Raw genomic sequence first — 9,225 nt, 5'->3', positions numbered from 1 at the left:
TCTTCGTTTTCTGAATGTTAAGCTTTAAGCCAACTTTTTCACTCTCCTCTTTCACTTTCATCAAGAGGCTTTTGAGTTCCTCTTCACTTTCTGCCATAAGGGTGGTGTCATCTGCATATCTGAGGTTATTGATATTTCTCCTGGAAATCTTGATTCCAGCTTGTGCTTCTTCCAGCCCAGCATTTCTCATGATGTACTCTGCATATACATTAAATAAGCAGGGTGACAATATACAGCCTTGACGTACTCCTTTTCCTAATTGGAACCAGTCTGTTGTTCCATTACACTCTTTATTCATGATATGTCTTCTTTTTTATTGAAGTATAGTTGACTTACAATATTCAGGCGTACATCATAGCAATTCAAAATTTTTACTGATTTGACTGCACTTATAGTTGTTATAAAATAGTGGCTATATTCCCTGTACAACATATCATTGTAGTTTACTTTATACATTTGTATATCTTAATTATTATAAATCTTAATCCCCCACACCTTTCTTGTCCCTGTCCTCAATAACCATGTTTTTTATATCTGTGTCTATTTTTTTATATTTGCAAGTTTGTTTTTATTGTTATTTTTTTGATTTGTTATTGTTGTTATTTTTTGATTTCTCTTGTAAATAAAACATACAGTGTTTGTCTGACATTTCACTAAGCATATTTAATCTTTATTTTCTCTATATACAGCAGAATATATGTGAATCAACAACACACATGTAGTATTTTCTCTTTTGCTCAGTATTTTACTGTTGTACCTTTCTCTCTAGCATAGCATCTTTCACAGAAGTGCATGACAAATATTTGACTGAATAAAGGTACTGATGGAGGTAATGAGTAAAGATCAGTTAGTAACATTTCTATTCCTATTTATCACGAGCAGAGAAACTTCAGTCTATTTCTAGAGTGTAAGAAACATTCATTTGTTCTGTTGTTCTCATTGTTAAAACTATAAAACTTAAAGACTTAAGAAACTGTTTGATGAACGTAAAGCCATCAGAAAAGTATACCTAATAACACATAAATATGGAATTAAGTTATTAAACATTCATCAAGCCAAAGGCTTAATTAACTGGATTTATGGTCTGAAACAGATCTCTGTGTCTTTGGTTCTCATTCATTTAATTAGAATTTTCATTCTTCTCATCTCCTCCCACCTCTTTTATGTCATCAAGTCAGTTAAACAGAAGGTAGAATCTCAAAATAAGTTATCAGTTTGACTCATCTCTGGAGTATCTAACACCAGTCCCTTGAATTTTAGGAGCACTGTCATTAAGTACCGATGTAATGAATCATGATGTTGCTGTTAATTGTCACAGCAAACGGTGCACAGTACTACTCGGATTCCTTTCCCTCTGTACCAGGAGATTAAAATCTTCAGTTGCCCACTTGCACATTCTTTGAAATGAGTGTAGCAGCTTTCCACTTAAATTTTCTCCTGGAAGAATCTACTAATTTTTGAACAACAAAAATGTGGAATAATTTTATGTTTACTTGAAAATGTTAGGGTTATAAGCCAACTGTCTAGGTAAGCTTAACTGTGAAAAGGATTTGGACTTCACATTACTAATACATGACTGCATTACTCCAACATCCCCCAAAACACGACAACCTATTAATTATTGCGTTTTTCTAGGTTAGCAAACATATAGCAGGATTAAGAGGGACTAGAATTTTCTATAATCCTTAAGAACCACACTATATTTTCTGTCTTCAGTCCCAACCCTTATCTATACCCTTAAAAGAGAGGTGACAAGGAGAATAATTTCTTGATAATTTGCGAATAAACCAGTGGGTCAGCTTTTCCCTGGATTTGATTCATTCGTGTTTTGATTTGAACAAAGCGCCTGTCCACATATCTGACTTCATCATTCACATGCCTGAATTTGTATATGTACCTGCATTTTCATTCTAAATCATCATGTCAAAACATAACAAAACCAAAACAACATAAAATGAACTCTCAAAAAGTTATTTGTTGCAGACAGTTGGTTTTACAGTTGCTTAAGGATATCAAAGGGAAACTTGAAGTAGCATCCTTGACTTCTGGATTGAATTATTCAGGACAGAATAACGCTTTGAACAACATAGATACTGAAGCACCCAAGCACTGTAAATATTTCAGATTTCTCACAGGACGTAACCAATGCAGGTGGGTGCAGAGAAAAAGAGCACAGTGCAACGTTACTCAGCTGAATTGCTCTCTTTCTAAAGTGTTGCCGATTATAGCGGCAGAAAAAGACATAGTGTCTCTTCACAATCCATTGTTCACAATTAGCCATTTGGTTAAGCCTAAATTCAAGAGGTTATGCCTAACTTCCACATATGACCTATAGATTTGACTATTTGATTTGATGTACTCTTTATGCCTCACTGGAAGTAAGTGATATTTTAGAGTAAATTCTTTCCTTTCAAAATAGTTTGTGGTCAGTGACGTATATTGACCTGAAAGCAGTGTAAATTTCTCAGAAGTAAATAACATTGGCAACAAATGCCTTATGATTCTTAAATATCAAGAATACAGTGATTCTGTATTCATAGGAAGTACATTTTTATCAATTCCTCAAATATTACTTACCTGAATGGGATCTTCAGTAAGTGTGCACATAGCTTCATATAATATATTATTCCAAGAATCTCAGATATTTTAGAAGAAGAATGGTTTAAAAATAACTCATACCTTGTCTGTGAATTATATGAATATGTATACATGTATGTGAGTATATTTGTGTGTGTAAGGAATATTCTATCTTGCCATTGGAAGCCTGAAGGCTTAACTTCTATACCACCAGCGAATTCCCTTAGTGTTTGACTTTGAACAAATGTAATAAAATCATGTCTTTAGTACACTGAAGATGGTTGATTATGATTTTAAGGTAATGGATTGATGATGATAATAATATTGATAATAAGGAAAATGGAGGAGCAATAAGAAGAAGGAAGAAGAAAAAGAAAAGGAACAATTTTGATAGGTAGGTTAAAATTCCTTGGAAACAGGGAGTATCAAGATTTCTGTCATATTATGAGGAGCTTAGAGAAAAAATAGCTTAGAGCCTAGAGAAGGAATAGAACTAAGAGCTTAGAGAAGAAAGAGAGATCATCGACATAGAGAATAGCCAGCCATTAGTACCAATCCAAAAGTAGATTTGTTCTATGACTTTCACAATTTTATCTATTGAATATCTTTTGTATTAGGCTAATATATACATAATGTTAGTTATGTATAGTTAACTTCTTTCGTCAGTGGTTATGTAAGCAAGCAGAATTTGTATGGCTGGTGCTTTCCTACATTTGGAATATGAGGGGGAAGACATTTTCTCCCAATCTGTGTCTAGATCCATGAATCTCTTCCTGATTCAACTTCTTTCATCAGATGATCCACCTAATGAAAGGTCACCCTAGATGTCTCATTAGGATCCCTGTCCCTCTTCATTAATAATCCATTAGGTTAATAGACATTTATCACACAGTATTTCCTGAGAATATTCCACTGAAAATGATACCAAATAAGATTGATACATCTTGCCAAATGAATAGATGTGCCATCTGCTTTCAGAAACCTGTCTTTTGATGCTTACATAAAAGAAAAAAAACATAATCAAGCCTGGCAATCCTTCCCTGGGCAAATAGGAGCATTGTACCTGATGGCTAATTATCTTGTCCATTTATTCACATCACACAATTCATTACACACCTAGTCTGTGCCAGGTACTGTGTCTAGTGCAAGGAATATAAAAGTGAAAATATCCTGCTTTCAGGAAAATTTTGTGTTTGACTTTTTTTTTTTTTTTGCCACTGTGTGGTATATGGGTTTTAATTCCCTGACCATGGCTTGAAACTCTGTCCTTGGCATTAGAAGCCAGGAGTCTTAACTGCTAGACTCCCAGGAAAAGTCCCTTAGTGTTTGAATTTTAACAAACATGATAAAGATAAAATAATGTGTTTAGTATACTGAAGATAGTTATTTAATATAGCGAGCCACAGGTAAAAGAGATCCCATATCAGTGAGAGAATGAAAGCAAAATAAAACTTCATGAAGACAATAGTTTTAGATTAAGACTTACAAACAATAAAAAGAGAAGATTTATAAGAAAATGCAACAATATGTACTGAAGTGTGTGACATAAAATAACCTGGCACATTCACAAAAGAAACAAATATTTATTATATATTGAAAATAAATTTTAGGGTTGAAAAGGTGATTGCAGGAGATTAAAGGCAAGATTCTGAAAGTTTTCTATGATGCAAAAGCTCAGACTGTAGAAATTCCTGATACAAGGAAGAGAAAGGATTTGACATTTCCTCGAAACATTCCTTTAGTAACTGAATTCCTGATACTAACATTGTATGAGAAGAGTTGACGTACTGAGAGAAAAAGAGTGTAGTTGAAGAATTAAATGTTATTGAATATTCAGTAGCAGAGGCCTCCCAGGTGCTTTGGTGGTAAAGCCTTTGCCTACCAATTCAGGAGACACAGGAGACACAAGTTGGATACCTGTGTTGGGAAGATCCCCTGGAGAAAATGGCAACCCACTTCAGTTTTCTTGCCTGGAGAATTCCATGAACAGAGAAGCTTGGTGGACTACAGTCCATGGGGTTGCAAAGGGTCAGACACAACTTAGAAACAAAACAGCAACGAAGTAGCAGATGTATAGTGAATCATTCCATATAAAGGTGGGCAGGTAAGTAGTGACTTGCCAGATGAAGACTAAAATTGAGGTCTCCTGTACACATGTTGTTGCTGTTCAGTCACTGAAGTACCCAAATAAATTACCATGGATAAGAACAGTTAGGGAGAGTATATAAGTAGTGTTTCTCTGTCTCTTTTTTTAAAACTTTATTGAGACATAATTGATATATAATAAACTGCCCGTATATAAATATAACTGTGAGATCACAACAAACTGTGGAAAATTATTTGAGATGGGAATATAAGACCACCTTATCTGTCTCCAGAGAAATCTGTATGCAGATCAAGAAGTGATAGTTTGAACCGGACATGAAACAACAGACTGGTTCCAAATTAGGAAAGGAGTACATCAAGGCCGTATATCATTACCCTGCTTATTTAATGTACATGCAGAGTACATTATGCAAAAGGCTAAGCTGGATGAGCAAAAGCCCAAATCAAGATTGCCGGGAGAAATATCAATAATCTCATATACGCAGATGACACCACCCTTATGGCAGAAAAAGAACTAAACAGCCTCTTGATGAAAGTGAAAGAGGAGAGTGAGAAAATTGGCTTAAAACTCAGCATTCAAAAAGCTAAAGTCATGGCATCTGGTCCCATCATTTCATGGCAAATAGATGGGGAAATAGTGGAAACAGTGAGACACTTTATTTTTTCTGGATCCAAAATCACTTCAGATGGGGACTGCAGCCATAAAATTAAAAGACGCTTGCTCCTTGGAAGAAAAGCTATGACCAAGCTAGACAGCATATTAAGAGCAGAAACATTACTTTGAAAACAAAGGTCCATCTGGTCAAAGCTATGGTTTTTCCAGTAATCGTGTATGGCTGTGAGAGTTGGGCTATAAAAACAGCTGAGTGCTGAAGAATTGATGCTTTTGAACTGTGGTGTTGGAGAAGACTCTGAAGGGTTCCTTGGACTGCAAGGGGATCAAGCCAGTCAATCCTAAAAAAAATCAGTCCTGAATATTTATTGAGAAACTGATGCTGAAACTGAAATTCCAATACTTCGGCCAACTAATGCAAGAACTGACTCATTGGAAAAGACCCTGATGCTGGGCAAGATTGAAGGAAGGAGGAGAAGGGGGCCACAGAGAATGAGATAGTTGGATGACCTCACCAACTTGATGGACATGAGTTTGAGTAGGCTCCAGGAGTTGGTGAGGGACAGGGAAGCCTGGTGCACTGCAGTCCTTGGCGTCACAAAGAATCAGACACAACTGAGGGACTGAACTGAACTGAACCAAATAGTTACTTTGCTTGGAGTGAAGTAACAATTCCAGATTTTCCAAATTCTAAGACCTAAGTCAAATTTCTGAAAAACTCTGTGCTCCAGTCCTATCACTACAAAATAAGGAATCTAATTTTAACTAATTCACTGTTTTTTTTTTTTTTAATAAAAATAGAGTTTAGTCACTCAGTCGTGTCTGACTCTTTGTGACCCATGGACTGCAGCACGCCAGGCTTCCTTGTCCATCACTAACTCCTAGAGCATACTCAAACTCATGTCCATCCAGTCAGTGATGCCATCTAACCATCTCATGTTCTGTTGTCCCCTTGTCCTCTCGCCTTCAATCGTGCCCAGCATCAGGGTCTTTCCAAATGAGGCAGCTCTTCACATCAGGTGGCCAAAGTATTGGAGTTTCAGCTTCAGTGTCAGTTCTTACAATGAATATTCAGGACTGATTTCCCTTAGGATTGACTGGTCGGATCTCTTTGAAGCCCAAGGGACTCTCAAGGGTCTTCTCCAACACCACAGTTCAAAAGCATCAATTCTTCGGTGCTCAGCTTTTTTATAGACCAAATCTCACATCCATATATGACTAATGGAAAAACTGTAGCTTTGACCAGACAGAGATTTGCTGGCAAAGTAATGCCTCTGCTTTTTACTATGCTGTTTAGATTGGTCATAGCTTTTCTTCTAAGGACCAAGTGTCTTAATTTCATGGCTACAGTCACCATCTGCAGTGAATTTGAAGCCAAAATATAAAGTCTCTCACTGTTTCCATTGTTTCCCCATCTATTTGCCAATGAACAATGGGCCCAGATGCCATAATATTATTTTTTTGAATGTTGAGTTTTAAGCCAAAATTTTCACTCTCCTTCATATTTTCATCAAGAGGCTCTTCAGTTATTCTTTGCTTTCTACCTTAAGGTTGGTGTCATCTGCATATCTGAGTTTCTTTATCTGCAGCAATCCTGATTCCAGCTTGTGCTTCATCCAGCCTAGCATTTCTCATGATGTACTCTGCGTATTATTAAAAAAAGAAGAATGACAATGTACAGCCTTAACATACTCCTCTTTCTATTTGGAACTAGTCTACTATTTCAGGTCCAGTACCAACTGTTGCTTCTTGACCTGCATGAAGATTTCTCAGGAGGCAGGCCAGGTGGTCTGATATTGCCATATCTTGAAGAATTTTCCACACTTTTTTGTGATCTACACAGTCAAAGGCTTTGGCATAGTCAATAAAGCAAAAATAGATGTCTTTCTGGAACTCTTGCTTTTTCCATGATCCAACAGATGTTGGCAATTAAATCTCTGTTTCCTCTGCCTTTTCTAAATCCAGCTTGAACATCTGGAAGTTCATGGTTCACATACTGTTGAAGCCTGGCTTGGAGAATTTTGAGCTTTACTTTACAGTGTGTGAGATGAGTGCAATTGTGCAGTAGTTTGAGCATTCTTTGGCATTGCCTTAATTTGTGATCGGAATGAAAACTGACCTTTTCCAGTCCTGTGGCACTGCTGAATTTTCCAAATTTGCTGGCATATTGAGTGTGGCACTTCCACAGCATCATCTTTTAGGATTTGAAATAGTTCAACTGGAATTCCATCACCTCCACTAGCTTTGTAGTGATGCTTCCTAAGGCCCACTTGACTTCACATTCCAGGATGTCTGGTTCTAGGTGAGTGATCACACAATTGTGGCTATCTGGTTCATGATGATCTTCTTTGTATAGCTCTTCTGTGTATTCTTGCCACCTCTTCTTAATATCGTCTGCTTCTATTAGGTCCATACCATTTCTGTCCCTTATTGTTTCCATCTTCACATGAAATATTCCCTTGGAATCTCTAATTTTCTTGAAAAGACCTCTAGTCTTTTCCATTCTATTATTTTGTTTCATTTCTTTGCTTTGATACCTGAGGAAGGCTTTCTCATCTCTCCTAGATATTCTTTGGAACTCTGCATTCAAATGGGTAAATCTTTCCTTTTCTCCTTTGCCTTTCACTTCTCTTCTTTTCATAGCTGTTTGTAAGGCCTCTTCAGACAACCATTTTGCCTCTTTGCATTTCTATTTCTTGGGGATGATCTTGATCCCTGCCTCCTATACAATGTCACAAACCTCTGTCAATAGTTCTTCAGGCATTCTGTCTATCAGATCTAATCCCTTGAATCTATTTGTCACTTTTGTATAATCTAAGGAATATGATTTAGGTCATAGCTGAATGGTCTATTGGTTTTCCCTAATTTCTTCAATTTCAGTCTGAATTTGGCAATAAAGAGTTCCTGACCTGAACCCCAATCAGCTCCTGGTCTTGTTTTTGCTGACTGTATAGAGCTTTTCCATCTTTGGCTACAAGGAATATAATCAATCCGATTTCCGTGTTGACCATCTGGTGATGTCCATGTGTAGAGCCTTCTCTTGTATTGTTGAAAGAGGGTGTTTGCTATGACCGGTGCATTCTCTTGGCAAAACTCTATTAGCCCCAGACCTGCTTCATTTTGTACTCCAAAGCCAAATTTTCCTGTTAGTCTAGGTATCTCTTGACTTCTTACTTTTGCATACCAGTTCCCTATAATGAATCTTTTTTTGGTGTTAGTTCTAGAAAGTCTTGTCAGTCTTCATAGAACTGTTCACCTTCAGCATCTTCAGCATTATTGGTCGAGGCGTAGATGTGGATTACTCTGATATTGAGTGGTTTGCCTTGGAAACAGAGATCATTCTCTCGTTTTTGAGATTTCATCCAAGTACTGCATTTCAGACTTTCTTGTTGATTGTGATGGCTACTCCATTTCTTCTAATGGATTCTTGCCCACAGTAGTAGATACAATGGTCATCTGAGTTAAATTCACCCACTCCAGTTCATTTTAGTTCACTGATTCCTAAAACGTCAACGTTCAGTCTTGCCATCTCCTGTTTGACCACTTCCGATTTGCCTTGATTCATGGACGCAATGCTTCACAAATTTGCATATCTTCCTTGTGCAAGGGCCATGCTAATCTCTGTATCATTCCAATTTTTGTATATGTGTTAATGAGTCAGAACTCTCCGCTATGACCTGTCCGTCTTGGGTGGCCCTACATGGCACGGCTCATAGTTTCATTGAGTTAGACAAGTCTGTGGTCCATGTGTTTACATTGGTTAGTTTTCTCTCATTGTGGTTTCTGTCTGTCTGTCCTCTGATGCCCTCTCTCAGTGCCTACTGTCTTATTGCAGTTTCTCTGACCTTGGGTGTGGGGTATCTCCTCTCGGCCTCTCACCTCTCCAGCACCGTGCAGCCACCGCTCACTGGATGTGAGAATTGAACTAT

The 9,225-nt window shown here is 37.3% G+C and overlaps 1 non-coding gene across 1 annotated transcript; it reads right to left on the bottom strand.

Annotated features, from left to right (window-relative positions):
• Window positions 1-8,857: 8,857 nt before the first annotated feature.
• Window positions 8,858-8,962, bottom strand: LOC147361830 (U6 spliceosomal RNA). The gene has a single exon (XR_015138519.1). It is a non-coding gene; the product is annotated as a U6 spliceosomal RNA (small nuclear RNA).
• Window positions 8,963-9,225: the final 263 nt, after the last annotated feature.

This window comes from Bos grunniens, chromosome 12, assembly GCF_055505025.1.
Source record: "Bos grunniens cultivar Pamir isolate PY7600 chromosome 12, Bosgru_T2T1.0, whole genome shotgun sequence".
NCBI lineage: Eukaryota > Metazoa > Chordata > Mammalia > Artiodactyla > Bovidae > Bos > Bos grunniens.
The sequence above is the reverse complement of the archived record's forward strand: the minus strand, read 5'-3'. Positions and strand labels throughout refer to the sequence as shown.